The sequence below is a fragment of the Papio anubis genome, chromosome 10, assembly GCF_008728515.1.
Source record: "Papio anubis isolate 15944 chromosome 10, Panubis1.0, whole genome shotgun sequence".
Taxonomy (NCBI): domain Eukaryota; kingdom Metazoa; phylum Chordata; class Mammalia; order Primates; family Cercopithecidae; genus Papio; species Papio anubis.
In genome coordinates, this window is record NC_044985.1 from 114,689,786 (window position 1) to 114,704,057 (window position 14,272).

At 51.1% G+C, this 14,272-nt stretch overlaps 1 protein-coding gene across 2 annotated transcripts in view; it reads right to left on the reverse strand.

Annotated features, from left to right (window-relative positions):
• GPR55 (G protein-coupled receptor 55) overlaps nucleotides 1-14,272 on the reverse strand; it is a 48,093-nt gene that overhangs the window by 13,346 nt on the left and 20,475 nt on the right. Inside the window, exon 1 of one of the 2 annotated variants that reach the window (XM_003908057.5) lies at nucleotides 4,740-6,262. The exons of the other annotated variant lie outside the window; for it this stretch is intronic. The gene's annotated coding sequence lies outside the window, so the exon portion shown is untranslated. Of the gene's footprint in view, nucleotides 1-4,739; nucleotides 6,263-14,272 lie in introns of those variants that run through there. 2 annotated transcript variants of the gene reach the window in all.

Consider the following 14,272-nt stretch of genomic DNA (forward strand, 5'->3'; position numbering starts at 1 on the left):
GTGAGATAGCAAGTCCCACCCAAGTGATGGGAGAACAGCAACAAGAACCTGATTCATGATTTAAAAAAAAAAAGAAAAACAAGTTTCCTCTGTTCACAGGTCAGCCATCACATCATAAAAATGTGTATTACATAAGGACTAAAAGACGACATAAAAGAGACAAAAAGCCAGCTTCACAGTGAAGAGTAGATGAAGATGAGAAAAGAGGTTTAAAATAGAATCCCCCCAAAGCTTGGCTAGCTATCAGTAGAGTCAAGAAGTTAAAAACGTAAATATTTTCCAAATTGAATATTTAGGTTAAATTACCTTGTTTCTCTTAACAGGACAAAAGGAAGAGAAGATTCACAGTAGAAACCGAAAATGAAAAAACTGTAATATCACAATATAGAACACAGAGGGGCAACCTCACAGAGGCTTATGCAAATATTATCAACAATTATTAATACTCCCTATATTAATCTATTAAAAACCAACCATCAATTAAAAAAAAACAAAATTCAATCATCTCTGGTCAAGGAAAAGCACCAAGAAAATGAAAAGACACAGACAGAGTAAAATGATAGCATAATCTTTGGTTTATCAGGCACATTTTGTGCTAGAAAGGAAGGGAATAGGACAAAGTAATTTTTTTTAGTAAAAAGAATTGAGAAAGCAACATGGAGACTCCACAAGAGTGAAAGTTACAATAAATAATGAAAACATAAAACACTCAATTTCTGTTACAATTAGCACAGCAAAAAAGTACATAATGGGACCATGCAGGAAATGCAAAAGAAATTTTAAAAAAATGGAAATATAGTGTAGCTGGAGCCCTTAGTGCCCCTTCTGTAGAATATCCATGATCAAATAGACAGAGAAATTAGAGCTCTGAACAACCCAATTAATAAGGTGGACTGGCAGATCAGGGAGAAGTACATGGTAAATCAAGGGTCTATGCTCTCTTTAGAAGAATAGAGAGGGTCTTTCACAAAATTTATCCCATTCCTGAGCACAGGCAAGTCCTCGACAGCAATGGCGATTTTACACTCATTCTTAGACCACAAAGAAAATAGCCGTTTGTTGGTCCTGAACACTTTGCTGCAGCGCCATGATATTAATATTTAATAGGCATTTCTATGCATTCTCTTACATAGCCTCTTAACGTGTGAGTTAGAGACAAAATCAGACGTACGTTGCTGAAATATTGGAAAGAAACAATATTTATACACAAAACACAAATGCAGTCACCACTTAAATGAAAGTGGGAATTCCTAAGTGTTCTTTTGAACAGGAAAGGGAGAAACGAGGCGAGCCAACGCTACACTCAGAGGTCCTGGAAGTGGAGTGGAAGTGACCATGGCCATTGCACTGCTCTGATCACCCTGGGACCCAAGGCTGTCTGTCCGCACGGGCTGAACTCGGAGTGGGTAGGGAACCACAGCATGGGAGAAGACGCGGAAAGGCCTAGAGATACTCCTAATCCCTAGAAGGAAAGACACAAGGGCATCCATCCTCCAGTGCTCGTGACGTGTTCCACCATAAGACTTCACGGGTCAGAAAAGGAATGGGTTCCAAATGCTGCAGAAAGCAAACCTATCTCACAGCCAGAGTGTCCGAGAGTAGACAAAGCAAAGCGGCCTCATCATGTGGTGGACTCTCTGTTACCAGAGGTATGCAAGCAAAGGCAAGGTGAGGTGCTTATCCAGAGTGCTATAGAGAGAATTCATACACACAGCAGTGTCTTACTGAAGGGTGTTTTTGTTTGTTGATATTTAACCCTGAAGTAGACTCTTCTTTCAATATAAGGCTGTCTTCCAATGTTTGGTGAAAAGGAGAGAAAGTATGTCGAGTGTGGAAAGGGACTGGGGTGGAGCGCAGAGGCCTTGCTTCTCCTCCTGGCTCCCTCTGCTTGGGGGGCTCCACCTCATTTCTTCCATCCTTAAGGTCCTGCTCAGCCCCGAGCCCAGAGCCCTGGCCTCACTGTGCTAGCTCGTTTGTTTGTTTGCTTGCTTGTTTGTTTGAGTTAGGGTCTTGCGTTGTCACCCAGGCTGGAGTGCAGTGGCACAATCAAGGCTCACTGCAACCTCAACTTCCCAGGCTTGAGCAGCCCTCCCACCTCAGCCCTCCAAGTAGCTGGGACTACAGCATCACCACACCCAACTAATTTTTACTTTCTTTCTTTCTTTTATTTTATTTATTTATTTATTTATTTTTGAGATGAAGTTTCCTTCTTGTTGCCCAAGCTGGAGTGCAATGGTGCAATCTTGGCTCACCACAGCCTCTGCCTCCTGGGTTCAAGTGATTCTCCTGCCTCAGGCTCCTGAGTAGCTGGGATTACAGGCATGTGCCAGGCCTGGCTAATTTTGTATTTTTAGTAGAGACGGGGTTTCTCTATGTTGGTCAGACTGGTCTCGAACTGCCAACCTCAGGTGATCCACCTGCCTCCCAAAGTGCTGGGATTACAGGCGTGAACCACTGCGCGTGGCCTAATATTTTATTTTTTGTAGAGACAAGGTCTCACTGTGTTGCCCAGGCTGGTCTCAAACTTCTGGGCTCAAGCAGTCCTCTCACCTCTGCCTCCCAAACTGCTGGGATCACAGGCGTGAGCCCGAGCGCCCGGCCTGTGCTGGCTCTTAACTGCTGACTCTCTACATTCTGCAGCTGGGATTCCCGCAACTGCCAGTGGTCCACGGTACCCTCATCTGCCCACACCTTCAAGGATCCAGCGTCCCACTTGCGGCAGCCTCAGGTGCCTGCACAGCTGAGGCCTCGAAACCTTCGAAACACCAGACCTACCTTTCTTCTTTCGGTGGCCTGGACTTTCCAGAGAACACAAGCAACCAGAAGATCACCCCCTAAGGAGGTTTGCGGCTGAGAAGGTGGCCCTTCCTGCAGGTGCCAGGCTGTCATCTGCACAGAGCATTGTAGCGTGAACCACCTCAGAGATGGCAGGGCCAGAGCCTCAAAAATCAGCATTGGCACAGCCACAGGGATGGATTTGAGGAGCCCTGGAATGCTCCCCCCAAAATGCCGCAGTTAGAATACACAGCGTATCCACCACTAACACCATAGTGTGAATGAAGTCATCCACCTGTGCCTGAGCTAGGCGTCTGGGGGCCATGATGCAAGAAGGAACAGGACACAGAGGGGACAGAGCACATGACCACAATCTCCCGAATGCCTGAATGTTGCTGAAGCTTGGGCGGGGGTGTTGGAGTGGGGCTGGGAGAGTGGAGGGGCCGGCTTGGGGACATGAGAGGTGGTCAGCAGTGTGCTCAGTGCTCTACGACAGGAACTCAGGACACTCCTGGGAGGCTGCCTTAATTATGCCCATTTTACAGATAAGGACAGTGAGGCTCAGAGATGCTAAAGAGTCTACCCAAGGTCCAACAGGCCGTGAGGGACCCTCTGGAACTCATGTTCTGAGTCTCTCCTCCTCCCTCACCCTGGCCCCCATCAGCATCACCAGCAAGAGCATCTGGGATCCAGGAGCTGCCAAGCCCCCTCCTCACTTCTTTGCATGCTCATGCTCTTCTTTCCCCTTGAACTCTCTCCTCCACTGCTGAAAATCCCACCTCTTCCTTCAAATGCCCACTTTCCAGATTCACTCACGTCATCCGATATGGTTTTCCCAGTGCCGTCCTAAGTGGGCACCATGAAGAGTCCTCAGTGTATCCCAGGGGGAGCATGTCCCTGCTGTCCTGCAGCAACCCCAGGACCAGGACCACGTCCCCTTCACCTTTATCGCTGAGCCTCACATACTGTTTGCCCTTGGGAAGGTCTTATTGCATGAAAGAGGGGAAGAAGAAATGACGGAACAAATGGCCGGGTCTGCTGCAGCTCCACAGTCACTGGTGCTCCCTTTGGAGCTGGGACAGCTGCTCAGAACCAAAGGCAAACCCTGCCTTCCACAGAGCTGTGCGTGGCACTTTGCTCTGCCCTGTCCCCTCATCCCCATTGCCTCGGGCAGCACAAAGCCCAGGTGAGGCCAGGCCAGCCAGACATGTCCTGACTTTGTGTTCTCACTCGCAGGGAAGAATCTAGAATTTTCGGGGTTCTAAGTGCTGCTGTGTCTTCCTGCCCAGCCTTTCTAAGAGACACTTGGCTAGGGTTCGAGAACAATGCAGCTATAATATAGGATAGCAGCCAGGGCGCCCCTCCCCATCATTTACTCCCCGTGAGGAAGAAACCATGTATTGCCTCATTCCCCAGAGAGGTAAATGGAGGCTAGAGAAATTAAGCAGCTGGTGAGTGGGTGAGCCTGGGCTCCTAGGCTCTTTCTGGCCCCCAATAAGCACTTGTTCAGGGCTGCAGGATGATCCCTGAGACAGTGTCATCTCTGGCGCTTGGTGGTTTCCCAACAAGATTCCGGGGAATGGGCAGCGGGCTTGGTGGAGGGCCGTGGCAAGTGAGCTACACACCCCAGGGAAGGCTCCCAGGCTGCCTGTGGGGAGGTTTCCCCACCCGACATGATGCTGCAACCCTGACTCAGATCAGGAGGAAGTTGAGGGTTCGTAGAAAAATGTCACGCGTAATCGGGGACAAACCAGGTCTGCCTGCCACTGCTACTGTCACGGAGGCTGCCTGGAGGCCACCGCTGCCCTGACACCTGGGACCGCTTGCTGCATCGGGGCAGGTGTGCACAAAGCCCAGGCCCACACGAGCCCCTGATCTTAGGAGAGTTACCTGCAGTCCACAAGAGCAAGGTCAGGTTAGAGGCTGCATGCCTCAGTTTCTCTAAATGGCCCAGAGGCTGTTACCTGTTGGTGGTCCGGTGTGGCGGAGAGGGCTGAGATGTCATTTCTCCTCCAGGCCTGGCTGCCGGCCTGCTCTGGGGAGAGTCACTTCCCCTCTCTGGGTCTCAACTTCCTTGTGAGTGAAATAAAGGGGTGGGACCAGATGCTCTGAGTGGCTCCTGTGACACCCTGTCTGGCCTAGGGGCTCTTGCTCAGGGGTCTACAGAGGGGCTGCATGGAACTAGAGTGTGGACATGGGGAGCAGATTCCAGGAGGAGGGTCTATACTCTCCTGCCCTCTTAGAAGATCTGCACGCCCATCCCGCAGCTGCCAAGAAACAAAACAAAAAACCAAAAAGCCAAAAATCACACTGCGTGTGTCAAGACCTGGGAAGCCTCTGGAAGAGGAAGCCTCTCACACACCGCAGATGCTTTAACAGGGGCACCAACAGGAGCAGCCATTCTCAGCACCTGACAAAGGCCGTCGTGACTTCCAGCACTTCGGGGGTTTAGGATTTGAAACTGCTACCCACAGAAAGGAAAGGAAGGTGGTGCTGTTTAGGACTTCCAGTTTAGGACTTGCGTGCCCAGCCTCGGAGGAGACCTCAGCTTCCACGTGTGTCTGCAAGAATGGTCAGTGGGGTCCCACAGGTTCCCCAGCCTTGGCTTCTCTGTCCCAGGCCTGCACAGAGATTTGGGGCAGCCTTGGCCCTGTGGCCTCCTAGGGCCCTGCAAGCAGAGATTTCCCTGGCATCTCCCACCTTCAGGGCTGGGAGGGCTGAGACTCACCCGTGGGCTTGGGTGGCTATTAGCTGAGAGCCCTCATAGATTCCAGTCCATCAGGAAAGTCTGGGCTGAAGTCTACCCCGGCAGATGCAGCTGCCGTGCCCTGGAGGTGTTGGGAGGCCCTGTCAGACGACCAAAGCACAAGCAATTTTTAAAAGCCATGCATGCTGGGACTTTCAGGTGTCTACAGGAATAGAAACTACTCCTGGGTTTTTTGGGTGATTCATCCAACACATGGGTCCCCTCTGTAAATACGAGCTTGCAAGTCACTGCAGGGGAACCACCTGGCCCTCTGGAGCCGGGTCTTCCCACTGTCTGGTAAAGAGGTTGATGGAACCATGACAGCTTTTAAGCTCTCACCTGGGCTTGTGCGATGGGTTGTGCCAAGTCCACTCCCTGCTCCAGGCCATGGAGCCCCAAGCTGGCCTGCGTGCCAAGACAGGGCACTGGGCAGTCCTGCCCCAAGCGAGGCCTCCCTATAGGGCCCCCAGCCCAATCTAAGCCAAAGGCTGGCTACTGGGCAAGGTGGGGCAGCCAGGCCCGCACCCTGGGTGCAGGAGGGGGCCAGGAGCCTGTCGGGACAGCAGCAGGGAGGAGACACACAGGTGTCTGGCACCCACCTCAATACCCAGAGCCTGCCATGTGAGGCCCCAGGAAGGCGTCCACACTGAGCGGCCTGCAGGGAGCAGTGTCTCTGCTCAGCCCCTCCTCAAAGGGATCCTTGTCTACTTCCCATTCTGGCTACCTTTTGGCTACCTTCTTTTTTTTTTTTTTGTGATGGAGTTTTGCTCTGTTGCCCAGGCTGGAGTGCAGTGGCGCGATCTCAGCTCACTGCAACCTCCACCTCCCGGGTTTAAGCAATGTTCCTGCCTCAGCCTCCTGAGTAGCTGTGATTACAGGCTTGTGCCACCATGCCCGACTAATTTTTTTTGTATTTTTAGTAGAGACGGAGTTCCACCATGTTGGTCAGGCTGGTCTCAAACTCCTGACCTCATGATCCACCCACCTCAGCCTCCCAAAGTGTTAGGATTACAGGCGTGAGCCACTGCTCCCGGCCCTGGCTACCTTCTTTTAATAAATGAGTATTTCTATTTTATTGCTGTTGCTTGTTATTTACATTTTTGAAAACATGCACATGATTCAAATACATATGTAAAAACATATAGGAAAATATCTGTCCCACTCCTAAATCCAGCTGTCACCTCTCCCCCCACCAGGGCACCACTGTTAAGTTTCTTCCAGAGTTTCTGTGCCCCATGTACATATGAGTTCTTATTTTCTCCCGCTTTTGGCACAAAAGCTAGAGTACTACATGAGCTGCTCTGCAGTACCTCCCTCTCCTGTGGGTATCCCTTGGATACCTTGGGGGATGTCCAAGGTGTATGGGGGATCCCTTGCCAAGGTACGTGTGTCCAGACAGACTCAAAAAGTTTGAGCTCCTAAGAGCCAGGCTAGGCAGGGACTAGCCCAAGGCCCCACCCTACGGCTCAGGTCTGTCCATCTGGATTTTCCCCTCCCCTTGTCACAGCCCTGAGGAGTCATAAATAGGATGAACTTTCTCAGAAAATTTCCCTTAAGCCTCCTGAAACTTCTCACCCTAGTCCTGCCCACCCTCTCACCATCCAGAATGACTTGGAGGTTTTGGGAGCCTGGACGGGTCCCTGCCTGTCCTCCAGACTGGGAACCCCGAGTTGGGGAGTTTGGGGGCACACACCTTCGACTTCACCAGTGGGGCAGCTTCGGAGCTTCAGGAACCAGCTTCTTCTAGGGCAAGGAACAAGTGAATCTGACTGTGTTTACCAAAGAGCGGGTCCAGGATAGCCAGGCGCTCACCACATCCTCCCCTGACGCTGGTGAAATTCGCTCCTTCAGCAGCCAGAGGCCCGGCCCTGCCCTTGTGGGACATTCCTTCCCTCCAGGGAGGAAACCTGCCCGCCAGGGGCTTTGCAGGGGGACCAGTTGGCCCAGGGCTGTGCAAGAAGTGCCCCTGAGCCTGCCCCAGAGAGCCGGTCAGGGAGCAGGGGCAGGAACAAGAGCTGAACCCTCAGAGACACGGGGAAGGAGGAGGATGCTGGAGGAGGGCAGCTCAGGTGCAGGCACGGGCAGGAGGGACATGGTGTTGGTGAGGGCCCGGGCACCCTCTGCACCCCGGGTAAGAGGGGAATGGCAGGAGCCGAGGCTGGAAGCTGGCCAGGCAGGAACCAGGGGCATGGGCCACCCCAGGGTCCCAGGGAACACACGCTTGGCACAGGAGCAGTATGTGACAGACCCACTGGGGTGGCAGGGGTTGGGTTGGGATGAGGGCACCAGCAGCAATAAGAAGGAATGAGGGCAGGAGTAGGGGCATCAGGTTGTCTGAAAGAAGGGTCCAGGGCATCTGAGGCAGCCAGACTCTGAAGATAGCCTCCAAAAGTCTCCAGCCACCACTCCCCACAAAGTAACTCTGTCAACCTGGGCTGGTTGCCTAACCTCTGTGAGCCCATTTCCCCAGCCGCAAATTGGAGTTACACATCCATTCAATCAAAAAATGTTTGTGGATCATCTCCTGGGGACCAGGCAGTGGTGCTGAAGAAGACAACAGTACCTGTTTCAGAAAATGTTGTTTTAGGAGTCGGCACGGTAACAGGGGTAAGCGCACCCAGGAAGTGCCTGGTACTCAAGCGGTGACTGAGGCCCGCATTCCTCATTGATTTATGCCTGCCTTTGTCTCCCCTACTGGATCTATTTGAAGGAGGAAAAAAAAAAAAAAAAGGAGTAACATTGATAATGGGACCCTCATGACCCAAGGAAAAATCAGAGGAAGCCCCAACAGAGACAGGAAGGCAGGGGAACTTAGGAAGGAGAGGCCAAGAGAGGAAGATGAGCAGCACCTGTCCCCCGCCTCTGCTCCAATCCTCCAGGTGTGGCCTGGAGACAGACACAAAGGGTTGAGCTCCAAGAGCTGGGCTAAGTAGGGACTTGCCCCAGGCCCCACCCTATGGCTCCCATCTGCTCTCTCCCCTCCCATTCTGTCGGGAACACTTCTGTTCCCAAGCCCCACTTATTTTATTTTATTTTTTGTAAAAATAGAGATGGGGTTTCGCCATGTTGCCCAGGCTGGTCTCGGACTCCTGGACTCAAGCAACCCCTGACCCCGGCCTCCCAAAGTACTGGGATTACAGGTGTGAACCACCACATCCGGCCACCAAGCCCCACTTATACATTGAGCCCGGATGACTCCCCTGCACAGTCAGCTGGGTGCCACACCACACAAAGCCCGTTTCTGGAGCCTTTGCCAAGTCCCTGAGGACTGACACCCTGCCCCCTAGGTGCCCACAAAGACAGGAAGGTGCGTGTTCCCAAACCCCCCAACTCGGGGCCCTGATAATCCCCTTTAGCAATTGAAGATATCTGGCCTCTTTGAAAGTGGTGGCTGAGGTCAATGACTGCCAGGGGAATTCAGGAACCTACTGAACACAGGGGGCAGCCCATGGTGTGCAGCTGCTGGGCAGCCTGGCAGGCCCTCCAGAAAGCCCCCATCTCCAAGGGAGCTCTCAGCCACCTGGGGACTGGCCTGTGGCAGTGGGTAGCTGTCCCTCCTCAGGTTGGTCCACAGGCCAAAGAAACTAGAACAACCTCCTTTTGTGTCCACCCTTAGTCCCCTCAGGCTTTCAGAATGGCCATAGAGGTGGTGGCTGGACTCAGGGGACTCGGGGCCTCTCTCCTTACAGGGCTTACCCCTTATCCAGGAGCAGCGGTCCCTGCATGGGCAGCATTCCCCACGCCCGGAAGCCAGCACCTCCAGGAGGCAGGGCTGGGGCTCCCTTGGCAGGGCAAAGGCTGCCTGGGTGGGGGCAGTGGAAGCAGCAGGGTGAAGCTCTGCTGTGGGGGTGGAGAATGCAGGATGCAGGGGCTGTGTCTGGTAGGAGAGGCATTACCAGGTCTTCCCCAAGATCTCAGTCTCCAAAGTTCTTGACTTCAGTTTCTGAGGTCACATCTGCTGTCACCCCAAAGCTTCCAGTGGCCACCGCAGAGGTGCTGGGTCAGGCTATGGTCACTTCCTGCCTCCCTCTCCTTGCCTCTATCGTCACCTGGGGTCAGGATGCTTTCTTTGTCTACCTCTTCAACCCTCCTTTCCAGTGCTAACAGACTGGACTGCCCCCAGGGGCACAGGCCTCAGCATATGGGATACCCATTTGGAGAGACCCCTCCCTGCACTGGCTGTTTCTCCACCTGCCCCTACAACACAAAAGGCTGACTGAGTGTGGCGACTTCTAACCCAGCCCTGGCTCAGGAATCACAAAACCTAGGTCTGCATCAGGGCCAGCACCTCGCTGCACCTCTCACCAAAAGCCGTGGAACGAGTACCAAGTACCGATTCCGGGTTTCTGGTTCCTGGCCTCTCTCCGACCCCAGCACAGCTGCTCTTTCTTCCCCACAAGGATGGGGGTTAGTTCCAGGGACCAAATGTGAGACGACCACCTCTGTGAACAGCACGCATATCCACTGAAAGCCCCAACCCAGAGCTCTTGGTCCCAGGGGAAGGAGGACACAGGTCAGAAGAGCCAGGGACAGCCAGCCTGGCCCAGCCCAGGTGCTCAGCGAAACGCTTAGAGCCCGGCCGCCTCGCCCTCGAGGGCCCACTCCGTGCTGGGGCCTGGGGTAACCTCTGGGCAGGAGTCAGTCTCCCCTCGGGAAGGTTAGCATCCGGGCGCCTGGAGGTGGCCCTGTCTGTTATACGGGGTGGGGTGAGGATCACCATCTGTTCTGGTTTGCCCAGGACGAACAGGACTCCTGGGGGGCTCCGGACCTTCAGTGTTAAACCCGGATAGTCCCTAAGAGTGAAGAGCCGGTCACTGCAGGTCTGCAAGGGAGCTTTGGGAATTGAGCCCTCTCTTCAGTCAGGGGCTCCCACCCTGGCTCCACCCACCGAGGAAGGGCATTGTCCTTTTGGGTTGGGCTTCCCTCACCCCACCCAGGACCCCTGCATTCTGCTGACTGTGTCTAGGGTGCCCAGAGCCTCTCTGGCTGCCAGGAGACACAAGAATTAACCCCTTCCTACCACCCAGACAAGTGACACACAAGCCCCTTCATGCCAGAGACACACGGGTCTCAGAGGAAACGCCTGGGGTGAGGGGCACTTTTCCTCTCCCTCAGAGACGGCTGGTAGGACCCCCGGCCTCAGCACTATCGTGACCACATTTCCAAGAAGAGGCTCCTGGCGCTGCGGTCAGACAGAGGGGCTGTGTGTTAGTTCAGGCTGCCTGGAACACATCAGAAAAGGGGCCCCAGTTTACACAGAGGCAGGCACGTCTCAGGAACTAGAGTGTGTGGTCCCAGCCCGGCAGCCACTCCCAGCCCCAGTGCAGACCCCTAGATGAGGGGTCGAGGGAGTGAAGGCTGACGGGCTCCATGGACCTGTTTATTATTTTCTCCATCAGGAAGTCTTTCCTTCTGAAGCTCCTAGGGGGCCTTGAGTGAGTGACTTGCTTTGGCTGTAAAAGGGGTTTTGCCCAACTGCTTGAGTCCCAGGGTTTCGCACAATTGTGCTGTGTGTTGTGGTCTTCCCTCAGGCCTTCACAGGCTCACAGCCGGAACTGTGCGCACCCATCCAGATATCAACACACACACACCCCCAGAGACTCGCATAGGCATGCTCTAGATGGATCATGGGGCAATTCGAAAGGAGATGCAGCCCTGGGCTCTGGGATTGGGCTGGGAGGACAGGGTTTCCATTTTGGACCGGAGGGTATGGAATACGAACACAGGGGAATGGAGATACAGGTTCAGTATCCTTTGTCAGAAACGCTTGGAAAAAGAAGTGTTTTGGATTTTGGATTTTTTGAGAGTTGAGATTTGCATTATACTTACTGGCTGAGCATCCTAAAACCAAAATCTGAAGTGCTCCAATGAGCATTTTCCTTGAGTGCATGTTGGTGCACAAAAAGTTTTAGATTTGGAGCATTTTCGATTTTGGATTTTTGGACTTTGGATGCCCACCTTGTATATACTGGGGAGTCATCAGTATCAGGATGATGGAGGAAGCTTGTGAAATAACAGGCAGTGTGAGAAAATAAAGAGTGAACTCTGGGGAAGAGAATATTAAAGAGGTTGGCAGAGAGACTGGAACCCACAAAGGTGGAAAAGAGTTAGTCAGAGGTTGGAGAATTGCAAAAGCCAAAGGAAGATTCCAGACAAAGGCTGGCCAGCATGTGAAGGAGCCTTGAAGGTAAGCCAGTGGCCAGTACTGAATCTTGGCAGAGGAAACCAAGAACAATGATATGGTTTGGCTGTGTCCTCACCCAAATCTCATCTTGAATTGTAGTTCTCATAATCCCCACATGTCATGGGAGGGACCTGGTGGGAGGTAATTGAATCATGGGGGCTGTTACCCTCATCCTGTTCTCATGATAGTGAGTTCTCACGAGATCTGATGGTTTGATGGTTTTTTAAGGGGCTTTCCCCACTTTGCTCAGCACTTTTCTTATGATGCCATGTGAAGAAGGACATGTTTGCTTCCCCTTCCACCTGATTATAAGTTTCCTAAGGCCTCCCCAGCCATGCTGAACTGTGAGTCAATTAAACCTGTTTTCTTTATAAATTACCCAATCTTCGGTATGTGTTTATTAGCAGCATGGGAATGGACTGATACAAACATCCTGTTGGACAGCAGCAATGTCCATAGAGGTTCCTCCTGCAGGAGTGGCTCAAAGGGGACCAAGGAGAGTGTCCAATATGTAGATTTAGGCTCATGAAAGGTAGTTGTCTATAAAAACCCTTGGGGCCGGGATGATCCCCAGAGATAAGTCTGGTGATAGTTGTCTTAATACAAAAATGAATTATTAGAATTTCTCTTGAGTTATTACTCAAGTTGTCAAAAGCTGACTAAGTTGTTTGGTTGGAGGCTAAGGGGAAAGTAGTTTATATTTATGGTTCTTCTCTTTATGCTTGTATACAAAGGAATAGAAGTCAGGACTCTTGATCTAACCTGAGTCAGATTTCCTACGTCAAATACCGTTTCTCTAGTCTTCCTCTTACCTCCCTAGTCTCCTAAGTTTATTAATACACTTTAAAACGTAATAGGTTTCCTTGAATAAAATGATTCTGATTTTCAGCTGGGCTGTACGACTGGAAACAATAAGTAAAAAATGTATTCTAGGCTAGGCACAGTGGCTCACACCTGTAATCCCAGCATTTTGGGAGGCTGAGGTGGGAGGATTGCTTGAGGCCAGGAGTTTGAGACCAGCCTGGGCAACAACATAGCAAGACCCCATCTCTACAAAATTTTTTTTAATTAGCCGGGTGTGGTGGTGCACACTTCTGGTCCTAGCTACTTGGGAGGCTGAGATGGAAGGATCACTTGAATCCAGGAGTTAGAGGCTATGGTGAGTCGTGATTGTGCCAGTGCACTCCAGTCTGCACAAGAGAGTGAGGCATTGTCACTGTCAGAGATGATAAATTCCTTTACAAAAAGCTTCAGGTCCCTATTCTTTGTTTCTTAAGACCAACTTCCTTGTACTTCCTTGTCTCCTAGCTACCTGTTCTATAAATAACCCTCCTGCCTTTGCCGCACCCAGACCACTCCAGACATGCCTTCCCTCCCAGTAACGGGCAGCCTCTACCTTCCTGCCTAATTGACCCTATTCAATTTTAAACCTTAGCCAATTGGGTTAGCTTAGATTGTGCGGTCCAATCCCAGCTAATGGGTGTGCTCTTGTGATCGTGATTGGCTCAAGTTACATGCTTCTGCAGAAGTAAATTGCCTTGCTGAGAGAGCTTTTTGCTGGAGTGCTGATTCTTCTTTGTGGCACTGAGCATTTATTTCCAACAGTCACCAAAAAAACGTTTTATATGATAAATTGTGATTATTTGTTTTGTAGATTTGGGGTAAAAATGTAAACCATTGAGAAAAGTCTTGCCCTGGCTCATTCAAAAAGACAAGCAGTAGAGACCTCATCTAGGAGAATGTTCATGCTAATTTCTGTCAACTACAAAACACAGATGCTGCCACAACCACCAAACAGAATAGAGAAAATCTGCTCAGTAGAACAAGATATTTAACTATTTTAAAATTTGGGGCACAGTGGCTCACGCCTATAATCCCTGCAATTTGGGAGGCAGAGGAAGGAGGATTACTTGAGCTCAGGAGTTTGAGACCAGCCTAGACAATATATTGGGACCGTCATCTCTACCAAAAAAAAAAAAAAAAATGAGCTGGACATGGTGGTGTGCACTTGTGGTCCCAGCTACTTGGGTGGATCACTTAAGCACAGGAGATTGAGGGTGCAGTGAGGCATGATCACACCACTGTACTCCAGCCTGGGAGACAGAGCAAGACTCTGTCTCAAAAAAAAAAAATGGTTAGACTCATTCTCATACTAACAATTGGGGGTTTGTGTGAAACATCACATAAAAAGAAGCCAGCCAGGCAAGGGCCCCCTTAAATGCCATTTGAGGAAGTGAGGCCATCAGGGTGGGCTTTATATGGAATCAATTTTTTTTGAAAGACCATGTAATACCTTTTACTCCTTCTAAACTTTGTAAGAAATACAATCAAAGTTCTCTTTCTGTAACCAGATGACAAAAAACAAACAAACAAACAAAAAAGGTTGAGCCAGCCCTACAGAACCTGGTCTCTTACCGTGTTTTTCTGTGAGACAGTTTTAACAAATATTTTATATTGCTTAGAAAAATATTGGTATTTCCTGATAGCTTTTCACTTGAAGGAAAGACTGGAGCAGTTTGACTGGGGCTGGGGATGCTGGGATCAGAGAGTAAATAAAGATCCCAGGT